General features: G+C 51.7%; 1 protein-coding gene across 3 annotated transcripts in view; it reads right to left on the bottom strand.

The window, feature by feature from the left end:
* DIP2C (DIP2 acetate--CoA ligase C (putative)) overlaps nucleotides 1–16,000 on the bottom strand; it is a 402,614-nt gene that overhangs the window by 240,245 nt on the left and 146,369 nt on the right. The window lies entirely within an intron of this gene.

Here is a 16,000-nt window from a genome sequence, read left to right as displayed (position 1 = left end):
TAAGGTCAACACCAAAGCAAGGACCAGAACTGACCTTCTCTCCAGAACTTCCAGTGGGAAATGCAGTAAGACCCCGTGACAGCCCAAGAAAGGCGGTGAAGGAAGGTAGTGAGGTTCTGATGTTCAAATCCTCATCAACAAAAGTTAAGAAGCAGTTTATGCTCCTCGGCAGCCAATATTTACTGGAAGCCAGGCTACCAGCTTCCCCACGCCACGCCTGTCCCCTTTTGAGTACCGCCTCAGAGAGGCATTGATTTCCACAGGGTCGGGAGGAGTCGATTCGCACATGGCCACCAAACGGGGCCCCAGGGCTAAAACAAAGTGCTCGAGTCCTTCAAAATAGTTTGTTCTTCTCAACACTGGACAGTCTTGTCAAATACTGTGCATAGGACTGACGCGTTCAACACAGACAAAAACGGAGCATCAGAATTACAAAATGTCATTTTCAGTGAAGTCCAAAGAAGCTGAGGGTTCAAAGCACTAAGAACGTTTTCAAAATCCTATCTAGGGTGCCTGGCTGGCTCAGTAGGTAGAACTTGCGACTCTTGGTTGGGGTTGTGAGTTCCGGGCCCACACTGGGGTACAATTTACTTTAAAAAAAAATAAAAATCCTTTCCAATAGTTCATCTCTCATGAAGCCCAAACTCACTTCTTTGGTGCTTAATAATGAGGGAAGTGTGGACCCATCATACTGACATATTGCAGAAGACCCCGCTGGTTACCCCAAGACCTCAAGCTCCACCTGGGCACGTCGCTCCCTCTTGTACAGTCAGGTGGCCCTGGTGCTCAGGGGCCTGAGACGGGCGGGCACAGCTCGCACACTGTCTCCCTAAGGGACAGGCACGTCCCCCACCTCCCCTCCTTCTGCTGGCCGGGCCCTGGCAGGTAGGAGATCAGTGAGACCGAGGAGTCTGGTCTGGGGCAGACCAGCTCCTTACAGACACAGACCCCCCTACCCAGAGTCTATTACATAAAGAAAGGTTTATTTCCTTTATTTTGAAAACCTGAGAAATAGAACAGGAGTGTTTTGCTGATGGACAGCGTCTCACTCCTTCGGGGGTTTTGGATCATGACCTAACAGAAGGAAACTGCACCCTTCTCTTTAGGAGACCCAATTCCAGCCTAGATTTACTGCTGATGTGCCCTGTGGCCTCAGAATGATTCCAACACATGGCCTTTCTCATCCGCTGGACGGCCTGTGAGTTTAAATTACAGTCCTCCTTACAAAACAGGCAAGAGTCTGTTTCTGGTTGTGGGGAGCCTGGCGGCCATCCCTGCCCACCTCCAAGGACAATCTGAAGCTGCCTGAGCCCTGGAGTCCGCGATTCCTCCCAGAACACCTCTCATAAGGTCAACCCTGGGTGGTAACTCTCATGACAGACGCGGTTTCTCTCTCGCCCAGTTTACCTTGAGCTAAAGACTGTCACTGCGTCGTGTCCTGCAGAGATGGGGGACGTCCACACACGTGAGCACAGCCAGGAGGACCTGCACAGGGGCCACGGCTTCCACTAACCCGCTGATTCCTGTTCACTCACTGTTACCACTCTAACCACTCAGGATAAAACGGATCGGTCTGGTACCAGACACGCTGGCGGCCCACATGGGCTCTGGCCACACCGTCCACGTCAAATCTGAGCGCACACGGCCTTGCTCGAGGAATGACCGGTCTTCACTTGGGAAGCGTGGCCTCGCGCATCACACCGCCCACAGTGCTACATTCTTAGGGTGAAAGCTTCCGTCACAATCCATGGGTTCTGCACATACCTGTCTGTACACACGGGACGTGCTCGCCAGCACCCTGTTCTCAACATTTATCTCTCATTCCTCACACAAACCTTCATTCTGGAGCAAACGATGTTTTCCGACGGACGTGACAGCTTCTGAGGGTGGCCACGATACCCTCAGCGCTGGGGCCAGGAGGCTGCGTTCCGGCCACGGGCGCTGGGAGAGCGCCAGTCCACCGCTCCCGGCGCCTCTGCGTCTCCATCTCCGCGTGGCCCGTGCGTCGCAGGGTCTCAAACCTCCCCCCTTTCTAAGGACACCAGTTACTGGATCTAGGATAATCTCACGTGGGACACCCCCCCCCCAAGGAGCCTCGTGCCACATGAGTTCCACATGAGTTCACAGAGCGTGGGATGTGGGACAGGACCTGAAACGGCTGAAGGGACCGTGAATTCTTTGTCATCTGCTGAGCTCTGGAGGCAGGGACAGCGTGCGTTGTTTTGGGGTGTCTCATCTGTGAGCCTTCCTGCCGGCATGCAGCATCCATGTGAACAGGGAAGAGAAGGTGTGAGATGGGGGGGGCAGGTAAAGGCCTGAAACCACTCTTTCCCTTGAGCTGCCGTGGTCTTAGTTTCAATTTTTAAGTATTTCAAAGTCCCCACCTAAAAAGCATCAGTTAACACGGCAATTTGTCAGTCTTTGTTTTTCCCAGAATGAGTTACACACTCCATTAGGAGGCCACCCATTTGCAATAACGGGAGAGGAACCAAACATTTCGGTCCCTAGGTCTCAACACCGCATCTCATTAAACGCCCACCAGGAACCCACCGATGAAGAGGAGGGCCTTCCACAGGGTGGGGGCCGATGAGGAGACCAAAAACCCCAATCACAGTCACGTGAGGCTGCACAAGAGGGAAAGGGAAATGACACGGGCCATGCCGGGCCTGCCGTGGGGTCTGCTCTGGAGTCCTTCTGTACAAATTCGCAGAGGTGCACACTCCCCGCCCCCAAAGCACCGTGTAAAGCCGCATCTGAACTCCTCTCGTTAGAAATACGCCTTGTGGCGCAGGCATGGACCCCAGGCACCTTCTCTCCCCCACAGCCTGTGCCGGCAGCGCCCCCCGACTCAGGGCACCTGACGGCACAGGCACCAACCCCACTCAACCATATCCCTGTTTCTCCCTGGACCGGGACAAAGCGAGCCAGGAGCCCTGGACACAGGCCCAGTGAGCTCAGTCCTGCCGCCCGAGGCTCCCATGACCAGGGCAGGCCTCCCGTGATGAAGGCCCCCGGGGTCTCCACAAACACCAGGATCCTGAGTCTTTGGCAGCTCAGTCCCTCCACAGTGAGGAGAGGGAGGTGATTATTATGGAGTTTCAAAGCCAGGAAACATAAAGAGTTTGGGACTGCCGGCCACGCTCAGATCCAGGCTGGAGACACTCACCCGGTTTGCTTTCATTCCTCGACCTCATCTAAGAAGCTCTGTCCAAGAACCTCAGAACACCCAGGAAGGGGCACAAAAGTTGTACAGTTCTGATTTAGAGTTAAAAAAAATTTTTTTACAAAAAAAAAGAATTGTGCCTATTAATAATTCTACCAACGGTATCAATATAAGCCCGGAGTAATGTGATTTTGAAAAATACACCAATTAGAGAGGCAAAAAATATTGCTGTTATTAGCAAGCACACAGATGTAAATTATGACAAAACTTTCTCTGTGTTTGCTGATCTTCCATACGACCTCGGCTGTGAAGTGTTTGTTCATGACACTGGCAGAGTCCTCCAGCATTTCTCACCAGTTGGAACAAACCATTCATGTAGTATTAACCCCTCATTCACTGTATTGGATTTTTTTTCAGATTTTATACAGTTTTATTCCCCTAACAAAATGCAGGGAAGACAAGGAGCTTGTAAAAAGGAAAACGTGATACCAATTCAAATACTGCACCTAAAGTTATGTGCACGTCACAGTGCAGAAAAGATGCACGGGTTTTTGTTTGGGTTGGATCTGGAAATATAAAGGTTTTTAAAAGGTTCTATGTAACAAATCTAATTTTTTTTTAAGATTTTATTTGTTTGATTTATTTGTCAGAGAGAGACACAGCGAGAGAGGGAACACAAGCAGGGGGAGTGGGGGAGGGAGAAGCAGGCTTCCCGCGGAGCAGGGAGCCTGATGTGGGGCTCGATCCCAGGACCCTGGGACCATGACCTGAGCCGAAGGCAGAGAATATCACTAATCTTTTATTAACAAATTACTTTCTACCTCTTCATCTGTAAGTCTGTCCTGGTCCAGAGACTTGATACGTGCTTCCTTCCCAGAAGTGCTCCGTGTTTACTTTCATGCAAAACATAATCCAAAGAACGTAATTTTGTCCAATTACTGAACTAATCTTAAGTTTACACCTCAATGTTTTTAAAACTAAAATTCCTACAGAAATCACATTCGCACTATAAGAGAGCTATTTGGTTTTTTTAAAAATAACCAATAGTTTTGAGAACCAGCAATATTACAGGTTAAGAGAATAAAGCAGACTTTCAAAATGCAGAAATAGGTGATTTTAAAGCTAACCAGAGTGTGAAGCCTATCACAAAAACCATGCATACCAAGCGCTTGACACCACAACGGATACTGAGAAGCCAGATACTCAGAGGAGCTCCTGGTCTGTTTCTCCTCCATTCTTGGGGTTTCGGGAATAACTGTGGGGCAACACCGAGCACAGCACAGAGCAAACTGGGGAGCAAGCCCCATGTTTCATACTAAGCGGACAGGTGGGAGTCGCTGAAATGATGTGCAGGTTTTCAACATTCCAAGTCGGAGTCTCCTCTCAAGGCTAGAAGTTCGTCACAAACCTCGAGCACCTGGAGGAGAAACTTTGCAAAGAGAGAGCTGGCTCAGGTTTCCCGCAACGGCGGTGTCATCCCCACGTGAGGATCTCAGACACGGGTCGGAAGCCAAGTTCACACCGGGAAAACAAGCCCAGAGGCCCCCAGGGACTTACCACCACGTGACCACCTTCTATGCAAACAGACAAAAACCTAAAATACTTCTCAAACCTACAGCCAGCCCTCCCGGAACCCTATCCACTGCCTCCTTCTGAAGAGGCTCGTCAGCAGTCTGTGGTCGGAGCCGGCGGCCAGGGTTGATTAATAGGGCAGCTTCAGCCTGGGAAGAGGAGGAAGTTCTGGAGGCGGCAGCCCCACGATGTGAATGTGCTGAGTGCCACTGAAGGGGACACTTAGAAACGGTGAAAAGTGTAACTTTTCAGTCATGTAAGTTTTACAATAAAAAAAATTACAATTTTCTCAAATAAAATGTAATCTATAACATATAGTCTCCATTTCTTGCATCTTGTTAAGATGCATGAAGCTCTGAAAACTGTTGGTTCTATTATGAAAGATGAATGGAACAGGTTTGTCAAACCCAGGCAAATCTTTTTTTTTTTTTAATTTTTCATAGATTTGTTTGAGGGAGAGAGAGAAGGAGCACAAGCAGGGGGAGCAGCAGGGGGAGAGGGAGAAGCAGCCTTCCTGCGGAGCAGGGAGCCCGATGCGGGACTCGATCCCAGGACCCTGGGACCATGACCTGAGCCAAAGGCAGATGCTTCACCGGACTGAGCCACCCAGGTGTCCCAAACCCAGGCAAAATCTTTAAAGGTGTTTTAGGTGAAGCCAGAAAGTAAATATGAAATGACATGAAAATGCTCACAAAGCCCCTGGATTGGACATACGCTCACGGGGTGCTCACGAGGCCTCACCTGGCCTGCCATCACGGACGACCCACTATCTGGCCCCAGATGTTCTCTGCCCAAGAAGCAGCGTTGGGCTGATGGGCACACAACCACTGTGGCTCTTCCAGGCGGACTGTTACCCCAAGTGCTCAGAGGCACAGGACAAAAATCAACACCCCCCCCCAGGGCACGAGCACAAGGTTCCCCACCCGACTGCTCCCCTCCCTGCATGCGTGATCACAGCCCACCTTCGCCCCCACGTTCCGCTGCCTGTTCTCTGCTGATTTAATAAGCTGTGCGACTGGCACAGGGAGACTGGTCTGTGAGCCTTCTGGTCCCCTCACCCCGGGCACAGCTGGCCTGGGAGCCTGCCTTCCCGAATGACGCAAGCATTCCTCCATCTGCAGCCTTTAGCACACCTGCTGGCCCCCTGCCCGGCCTCCTGTTCCTGATGACTCCTTGTTCCCTGGCATCTCCACAGAAGCACGTCCAAGCTCAGCTGAGGCCCCATGCTGCCCTCGACGCACGCCGCCTCGCCCTACCCCATCTCCGAGGGCTCACCCACCCGAGGCCTTGCCTACAGGCTACAGCCACAACTGGACACTGGATTCGGAGTCCACTGTGCAAGTCTCACCCCCGGGACGGCAGGCACCTTCCTAACCCTCCGTTACCAGACCGCATGGACAGCACCGTCGGGCACAGACTCAGAACCGTAACACACAGCGCAGCGCCGAGAACAGCGCCTTCCTCGACAGACAGACCTTCGGCTTGTCTCCTCCTAGAGCTGCACAGGTAGAAAGCGGACTTGTCCTTCAGAGCTTCTACCTCTAACACTGGGAAACGTGGACGCCAGCATCAGGCTCCTCACAGACTCGACCTCGGGGATCTCACAGCTGCCGTTCCCGGACCCCTACGGCTGACAGCCAAGCCCAGGAAATGCGAGTTGTAGCATTTTAGTTAAAAGACAGACACTCCAAAGCCAATTAAGTAACAACTGAAAACAATCTGACTGAGGGTGTGGGCTGCCCTGATTCTGTCCCTATCGATGGCTCCAATAATCAAATACTTGTTTTTTAAGTGAGTGTTTTTCTGCACACCATTTAAAAACCACCATGAGTTTCATGGTTAAATAGATTACAATTGCTAGGATGTGTCTTATTCCTGAAAGAGAAAACACACTTCTCAGTCTCACAAAACCATCAGAAAGAAACCCCAGGCTGACGTTAAAACAGTTTACGGCAAGAGGCTGCTTTGAAGCACAGCTCCACCAAGAATGGACAGCTCCCAGGTAGCCTAACGTGGATGAGCCGCCCGGGTGTCGGGACTGATGGGGACAATCAAGGAGGAGGAGGGAGGAAGCTCACACCAGCTCCTGAATGATCACGAGCAGCAGAAGGGGCGATCTTCCAGGTGAAGGAAACCAACTGAACACTGTTCTCCGGGCAAAGTCTTCCTCCTCCAACGCAGAGTGCTCCTCAGCCCAGGTCTCCTCACCCAGCACGTCTGCCCGACGTGGCTGGTGCTTGAGAAAATCAGCCCGTTAGCTGCCCGGCCGCTGCTTGCCAGAGCAGGATCGCCCACCAGCCGGTGGACATATCCTGTCAAAGCACAGGCGTCCCTGGAGGCTCAGGCCATGAAGACGACTTCCCCAAAAGCCTCCAAGTGGCCCTGATCGCAGCCAGATTGGGAAAGGGCTGGCAGGGAGCTTCAGCTCCGTGATGCCCAACACGCCACCCTCCTCCGAGTGTCCCCAGCTGCAGTGGCCGGTGGCCGGGGTGGCATCAGGGATGGTCGGCAGGTCTCTCTACGGGATCCGCCTGCCCAGCGGTGCTCTGGCCAGCAGAGCACTCAGGACACCGGGGGAGCCACTCCCATTGCTGTCTCCCCCACCCGCGTGAGAAAGGTCAGAGCAGCGGGCCGGGGGCACAGCCGCAGGGCACCGTCCTCACCCCCGAACCCTGACGGCGGCCTCCACGCTTGTCCGTCAAGCACAGGCCAACGATCTGGGCTGCTTTTCTCGGAGCCCATCAATGCCACACACCCCTGTGGCAGCACCATGACCACGCGGCTTAGGCAGCGGCGGTGACAACTGCAGGTGCAAGGACACCTGGCCAGGGTCACCAGCAGCCCGGGTCCCCGGCACCGTCCCACCCTGAAGCCGCCCTGCAGTCAGGTTTCCCGCGAGCTGTCCCGCCCCCCCCCACCCCCCGCAGCCTCGGCCAGACCCCTGCCCCCGTCTGCGGGTACCTGCGCAATCCCGTTACTTATTTCCGCACGGAGGGGGACACACGAGCACGTGAGGTGGGCAGCCCTGTTGGGAACCTTGTGGGAAAGATGTCCATGATTACTTGTGCCAACTCTTGTTGCCATGGAGATAAAAGGAACGGACGGTGACCGCGCGGCTTGCCGCAGTACAGACGGCCACTCGGGTAAGAGAAATTTCCTTCTGCGTAGAATTCAGCTCGCATTCCCACGCCCGTTCTCCCTGCGTACGGAGAACAGCAGTGAGTTTTTATGTCAGAAATAGCATAGGTGTGGCTCTCACTGCATCGATTATGCCAGACACACAGTTTAAAATCCGTGAAGATGGAGCACGCTTAATGATTTTTAGGACAGGGTTTCCATGGTAACAAGTTCTACATGCAGTACCTTTCGTATTCTAAAATATCAACACCAGCAAAGAAGGTCTTAATTTCTTTAATTGAAATGCCATGTATAAACCACAAAATCCCTTCTTTAAAGGCATGCAATTTAGTGATTTTTAGTATATTCTCAAGGTCATGCAACCATCCCCAGGGACTCCAGAATCTTTTCACCCCCCGCATAAGAAAGCCCACCTCCACTCCCAGCCACCCCCAGCCCTGGCCACCACTCACTGCCTTGTCTCCATGGAGTTATCTGTTCTAAACATTGCCTATAAATGGGATCATACAACATGTGACCTCTTCTGCCTGGCTTATTTCACTTAGCAGAACGTGTTCAAGGTCGATCCACATCATGGGAGCATCTCGTCGTACACACGGACCACCTCTTGTTTACACATTCAGCCGCTGGAGGATGCCTGGGTTGTTTCTACTTTTTGGCTATTATGAATGATGGTGCTATGCACATTAAGTTGTGTGTATGGACATACGTTTTAAAGTTTTTTGGGCATATGCCCAGGAACGGAATTTCTGGGTCACATGGTAATTTGCTAACATACTGAGGAAGTGCAGAACTTTGCAAAGCAGCTACACCATTCCCCCCACCCCCAGCAGTGCACGGGGGTTCCAGCTCCTCCACGCCCTTCCCAGCACCTGTCACGGACCTGTTCTTTGATTATAGATATCCTAGTGGGTGTGAAGTATTATCTCATGGTGGTTTTGATTTGCATTTCTACAAAGACAAATTATGCTGCACATCTTTTCATGTGCTTTTTAAGACCCTTGTATATCTTAGGAGAATGTCTATTCAAATCCTTTGCCTATTTTTAAATTGGGTTAGTTTTCTTCTTACTGTTAAGTGGCAAGACTTCTTCATGTATTCTGGATATCAGACTCTTATTAAATTTAATTTGCAAATGATTTTCCCCTTCTGTAGGTTGTTTTTTCTTTCCTGATGTCATTTGAAACACAAAAGCTTTTAATTTTGATAAAGTCCAATTTATTTTTTATCTTTGGTTGCTTGTGCTTTAGAGGTCGTATCCCTGAGGAATCATCACAGCAATTTTCACCTATGTCCCCTTCTAAAGTTGTTTTGCCCTGAAATGTGTCCCCTAAAAATTCATATGTGGAAGTCCTAGATGTCCAGGACCTAGTTTTGAGGCTATTTGGAGAGAGAATGAGCCCTTAAAAAAGTAAAGAAGGTGGGGCGCCTGGGTGGCTCAGACGTTAAGCGTCTGCCTTCGGCTCAGGTCATGGTCCCAGGGTCCTGGGATCGAGCCCCGCATCGGGCTCCCTGCTCTGCGGGAAGCCTGCTTCTCCCTCTTGCACTCCCCCTCCTTATGTTTCTGCTCTCCCTGTGTCTCTCTCTGTCAAATAAATAAAATCTTTAAAAAAAAAAAAAAGTAAAGAAGGTAAAATCAGGTCACTAGGTGGGCCCTAATCCAATCTGACTGGAGTCCTTATAAGAGGAGATCAGGACACAGACATGCGCGGATGGACGACCACGTGAGCACGCGGGGAGGGGACGGTGTCTGCACGCCCAGGACAGAGGCCTCGGGAGACCCCAGCCCTGCGCACGCCTGCACCTCGGCTCCCAGCCCCCAGGATGCGAGGCAGTGAACTCTGGTGTGTGAGCCCTGGGTCTAGAGTGGTCTGTGACAGCAACCCTAGTAAACCAATACAAAAGGTTTTTTATAGATTTTGCTCTTACATTTGATCCATTTTTGAGTAAATTTTTAAAAAATTTTATTTGAGAGAGTGAGCAAGCACAAGCAGGGGGAGTGGGAGAGGGAGAAGCAGGCTTCCCGCGGAGCAGGGAGCCAGATGTAGGGGCTCGATCCCAGGACCCTGGGACCATGACCTGAGCCGGAGGCAGATGCTTAACGACTGAGCCACCCAGGCGTCCACTGAGTAATTTTTTCCTAGGGTCCAACTCCCTTCCTCTCCATGTGGTATCGGACATGTCAGAACCGTCTGCTGGAAGACCATTCTGTCCCCACTACTTGGCCTTGGCCTTGACCCTCGTCAAAAACCAGCTGACCAGAGATGCCGGGTCTACTTTTGGAGTCTCAGTTCTCTTCCATTGGTCAGTCTGTCTGTCCTTAAGCCAGGACCACACTGTCTAGATTACTGAGGCTTTGTAGCGAGTTTTAAAATTGCCAAGTGCTGGTCTTCCAATTTTATTCTCTGTCAGGACTGTGTGGGCTTTTTACTTTATTTTCAACCTTCAGAGAATTTTTTTTTTTTAAGATTTTATTTATTTATTCGAGAGAGAATGAGAGATAGAGAGCACAAGAGGGAAGAGGGTCAGAGGGAGAAGCAGACTCCCTGCTGAGCAGGGAGCCCGATGTGGGACTCGATCCCGGGACTCCAGGATCATGACCTGAGCCGAAGGCAGTCGATTAACCAACGGAGCCACCCAGGCGCCCTCAACCTTCAGAGAATTTAAAAGACTGCAGTCAGGACTGACCTTGCCCCGTGAAAAGTTCGGCCGTTGTCCCAGGCTCCTGGGAGTTAACTGCTGGGCCCTTAAAATGTCCTCACTGATCTGGGTCCTGCGTGGCCTGTGGGCTTGGGCTGTGCCAGCTATCAATGCCCACAGTGTGGGCGGCCGCAGGGCCTTGGCTGGTCTTGACCCCTGGAAGGGCTGGAGGCAGAGGTCAGGCATGCGGGCGGTCTGGACACAAGGCCGGGTGAACTCCCGCTGGTCACACTCACGCCTGTTGCCAGAAGAGGTCCGTGCCATCCGCACACTCCAGTGGCAGTGGTGGGCTGGGGGCCCCACACCTGGACCTCCCCGCAACCTGCACTTCCCAGTGATGATTTTGTCCTGTTTCCTTCCACTGGGACCCACCATAAACGTAAAGAGTTCTGTGGATCCTCGCAAATCGCTAAACCTGAGGGTGGTCCTAAGGACCCCCTGGCTTGCACAAATTTAAAAGCAAAGAAAGCTCTCGGGGCACTGATAAACTTCTATTCCAAAGTTCTATCCTTCACCCTGAAAAGCCCCATTCTGGCTAGCCGCTAGGCTGTCAGTGGGCCATGCTCTACAATGTCATCTCCGCAAACACGTGCCTTTCAAGGGTTTGGCATCATCCGGGGTTTTCCAAACACAGTCTGCAGAAAACTCGTTCCGTGAAGGACCTTTACAAGACTATAGCGCTACTTCCCACAGTGTGCCCAGAATATGCAATATTCTGGGTTATGAAAAGAGTCAAGCCTTCAACCATTCCTCCAGCAACAGATTAGAAGTGAGTTAACAGCAGGCAACTTGCTTTCAGTCTAGGCCAGTGGTTTTCAAACTGCACTCATAAAATTACTGAATATCATGAAAAGCTTTCATGTGGGTATATCCATTAATATTCACCAAACTAGAAATAACAAAAAAACTTTACGTTTATATTAACTCTTTTTTTTTTTTTTAAGATTTTATTTATTGGACAGAGAGAGACACAGTGAGAGAGGGAACACAAGCAGGGGGAGTGGCAGAGGGAGAAGCAGGCTTCCCACGGAGCAGGGAGCCCGACACGGGGCTCGATCCCAGGACCCTGGGACTATGACCTGAGCTGAAGGCAGACGCTTAACGACTGAGCCACCCAGGCGCCCCCTATTAACTCATTTTAAAATAAACTCATTACATGCTAATAAACACTCTCAAGGAAAAAAAAATTCCAAAATGAAAAAGGTTAAGGGTTAAGTGGCAATGAGCTACTTTGTTGCAGATTTCTAACATCTGACCTGATACTGGACAGGACAGCCCTGTCTGTACTCCTGTGTCCTTTGCAGTAAGTCATTTTGAAGTATGTGAAGAAAATCGGGCCTCACGCTAGTACACAGTTGGAAAACGTAGAGACACTTCATTTTTTTCCCCAGGCTATTTTTTTATTCATCCGTGATGCTACATCAAATTTAATAAGTGGTACTTTCCTTAACAGTTGTTTGGAAAGTGCAATCTGAAATCTCATGGGAGTCTTCAATTTCTTTCAAATTCATTGATCACCTTGCACTTCGCATGGCTCTCATACTAACATACCACACACCGGTCATTTAGAAAACCCAGATTTGCTAAATTATGCACAGTCCCCAAATGTTGACACCATTTATCCTGTGACATCAAAAAAATCACACGTAGGAAAATCACCATTGATCCCATTGTAAATGGTGGTGAATACAAGATCTCCAAAATTGTAATATTCACTTGAAAGGTCGAATTTTATCACTGGGGACAATTGATAGGTTATTTCGCCTTGAACTGAGTCAATCTATTCATTTTTGAGAAAACACCTGCAAATACCTAAGTCGGAATAGACTAAGTCATCCTCTGAAGCAGAAAAAGGCTGCTCCGTGGAAGAGTGGCCAGCTCACCCCAAGTCCTTGCCCTTGAGACCACTGCACACTCAGGGTGTGGCAGATGTAGCTCCTGCAGACGCCCCATCTCATTGCTCAGAATAGGAAACGTGGGAGTTCAGAGTTAACGAAAGCAAACTTTCACCGTTTCGTCAAGTGTCTTTCCGGGTGAAACTGGCCTTTCTTCTTCTTCCTTCCTGCGAGTATGTGCCAGGGAAGAATGCAGTCGGCACCACCAGCTTGATGCAGGCCCAACGTCTGCGGCTCACCCTGCATTTACGTATCATCAGCGTGAATGTCCATACCGTGAGGAAGACAACCAGCAGCTTAGATTTTTATAATTTCTTCTAATTTCACTGAACTCGTTACAAACATACAAAACCTGTCCATCACTGTGCTCCCTACCGGAGCAGGTTGGAGACCCCCTCTCCTGCCAACACACTCGCTTGACTCAAATTCCATTCTCCAGATCGTGTTCAATCGTATAAACAAGCTTTCATTAAATCAGACCAGTAATGACTTCAAATTCATTCTTCTATGTCAACGGGACCTGGATCCATTAGGACTGGGTTCAACTGATCAGAACAAAAACCTCAAAGTTCCAGTGGCTTCAACAACACTCAGGTATGTTCTTGCTCACGTGGACAAGACTGGGGGCCCTCCCAGCCCAGAGCCCCAGGTGTGTCCCCTAATCCTTCAGGCCGTGGTGGCCACTCGCGCTCCAGCCACCTGGGAAAGCAGGTGCCCACACCTTGAAAGCCTCCCGGAGCCAGCAAACATTTCCTCCTTAGCCCAACCCCACGGCCACAGCAGGGTGGCACAGGGAAAATGCTACTTCGTGGTGGCATGGTGGGTGCCCCACACACACTCGGGGTTCTTGTGAACGAAGAGGGGAGGCAGCGATGCTCTGGGCCCACAACTAACGTCACAGGGCCCGTGAGCAGTGACCAGGCTCTCTACACACATTAACTCAGGGGATGAACAGAGGTGTCATTACTTCCACCGTGTTATAAATATGAAGCCTAAGATCCAGATCGAAGGTGACCATGCCCTTCCGACAAGGAAGATGCACGCACGTATATCTCAGTCACAACTACGTGAACACTGAGCACATAAACAGGACTGGGTTTGCACAGGCCCCCTCTTTAGTGGGGCTGCAGTGCCCTGCCTGGTCCTCCCCTCCACACCCCGCTCCTCCCTGGGCCTGGAACACCTCCTCTCGCTTCCGTGCATGCTCTCCCTCCCCACGCAGCCCCAAAGCCAGTCCTGTGTGAAGCCCGTTGCCCGCTCAGAGCAGGGACTGAGTGGCCGAGTCTGCCGAACGCTCTGTCACCAGGGACCCACAGACCGTGTGGCCTCCTGCGCGCATGCCCTGGATGCCTGCTCAGGACAGATGGCGGCGAGCGGCCCCTCCTCCCCGGCCACCCCCGAGGGTCTCAGGGTCCCCGGAGGCAGCTTCCAATCCACTGGTGTGGGCAAGTCCGCACTCCCGACGGGGAGGGCCCCCGCACCACGGCAAGCAGGAAGCCGTGCTCGGCTGGCTCTAAGCCCCACTCAGCAGCTCGGGCCCGGGACACTCCGCGCTTCCGGAAGCAGGCAGTGACAGGAGGGCGGGAGGCAGTGGCTGTCCTCCAACCCGATGATGGAAGCACTGCTCTTGCAGAGGCAGTGGCTGTCTGAGCTGAGTTACTGGTGACGCTGTAATTAAAACGTTACACCTAACTCTAAGGGAAAGTAGCAATTTAGGCCATTGTGCACGTTTAAATCAGCGTACAAATATAGCACACTTCAGAGACCAAGGAACAGTAGGCTGGCAGGAGAAAACACGGAGCAGCTCGACTCACCCCCAGGAAGACGGGGGAGAGAGAGAGTCCGTCGAGATGAGAGTGAGAGGCTTCACGGCTCAATTGTCCCACCCCACCCAGATGTGAGAGGGAAGATGGTGTAGATTTTGCTGTTCACTTTTACTTCCACTCAATGGAAAACCAGAACACAAGCCATGGCTTTAGCTAACCCCAAATTAAACGTCCATCTCTGTGAAACGGAGTCATTATGTACATGGGTATGAAGGTGCTGTTCGCACCGCTCACAAGCCTTCCTAGATGTGTTTTCTCATAACCTCCCCTACCTCCAGGAACGTGCCTTTTCCAGTCACGCATGGAGGCCTGTGGGGGACACAGCCATGGCTAAGCCACCGGTCAGACCTCCCCAAGGAGAAATCACCCCGTGGAGAATGCGTGTCTCACACACACGTATGGACAGAGGACTCTCTGTGCTAGGAGACATACAAACAGGCAAAGGAAGCTAACACGCTTACCTGACACCTAAAAGCAGCAAAGAGGGGGTGGTGTGGGCAGCCTGCATTCAGATGCCAGGGACCCCCCCCAGGGAAGCAGCTGGGGGGCCCCTCACCTGGCTCCCCATCTCGCCCTGAGGCTCGCAGCAAGCACAGGTTTTCCCCCCACAGAACTGAGTATCGGGGAGTACCGATCACCAACGCCTGCTGCGTGGGCCGTGGGCCGTCACCAACACAGGCCCTGCTGCTTAAAAAGGGGCCCACATCACCACATGGAACGCTGTGACCGCCACAAAACCATCTTCCAGACTGGGTGGTCCCAAGCAGTAACCACCAGTGACAGGCGGCTAGAGTGAATTAAGATGAAAGGTTTGGTTTTGTATCTGCAGTAAACCCATGCCCGGGGCTGCGTTTCCGTCACCGTGGAACGTTCCACGGGACAGCGCTGTTTGGGGCCCTCTCGATCTGCAGATGTTGGAGCTACTAGTGTTCTGTTTACTGCAGACGTCAGCATTCTTCCCATTAAAATAATCCAAGCTGTTACAACAAACAGATTCGTATGGACTCTGTATCTCAAAAGTCTTCCCTCTTTCTGTATCACAAATATCCGCAGAGCGCCCATTCCAAGCCCAGGAAAAGGGATATGGAAATTGAAGTCGTAGAAAATCAGGAACAAAATCAAATTTCCAGCCTCCTCCCCTACAGTTTTTTTTTAAATCCCCTTAAAATTCAGGATGATCCCCAGGACACGCAGCAATGGGGAACCCAGACGGCTCGGGTGCTCCACTCAGACCCCACCAGCGGCTTCCACCCCTCAGCTCAGCAACACCCGGGGCTCAGGTGTGGGCACTTTCCTCCCTCCTTCGCCTCTCCAAGAGCTTCCCTGCTCGTTCTCAACGCTGAGCACCCCCATCATGGGGCCTGCTGCCCGTCCTGCCCACAGAGCCTGGTGCCCAGCAGCTGCCGCAGACACAGATGAAGGACAGACCGCACAACAGAGAGAACGGCGGTCAGGGGTCCGGCCTCCACGTCTACACTCAGCTGGCCTGGCATCTGTTCTTGAGCAAACTTGGTGTGCTGGTAGGATCCCGAGGTCCTCTGTGGACTTCTTAAAGGGACAGAGGTCTTGGTTTCAGACCCACACCTGGAGCTCCCACCTCCTGCTGGGTTCAGTCGGGTCCAGCACGAACGCACGTTGCCTTTAAGGAGACCCCACTGCCTTCCAAGGAGAAAACCCACAGAAGCAACACCTGATGCACAGGGAGT

The sequence above is a fragment of the Eumetopias jubatus genome, unplaced genomic scaffold (assembly GCF_037043125.1).
Source record: "Eumetopias jubatus isolate StellerSeaLion01/CBP00866 unplaced genomic scaffold, mEumJub1_p1.0 scaffold_8, whole genome shotgun sequence".
In the NCBI taxonomy this organism is placed as follows: Eukaryota; Metazoa; Chordata; class Mammalia; order Carnivora; family Otariidae; genus Eumetopias; species Eumetopias jubatus.
The sequence above is the reverse complement of the archived record's forward strand: the minus strand, read 5'-3'. Positions and strand labels throughout refer to the sequence as shown.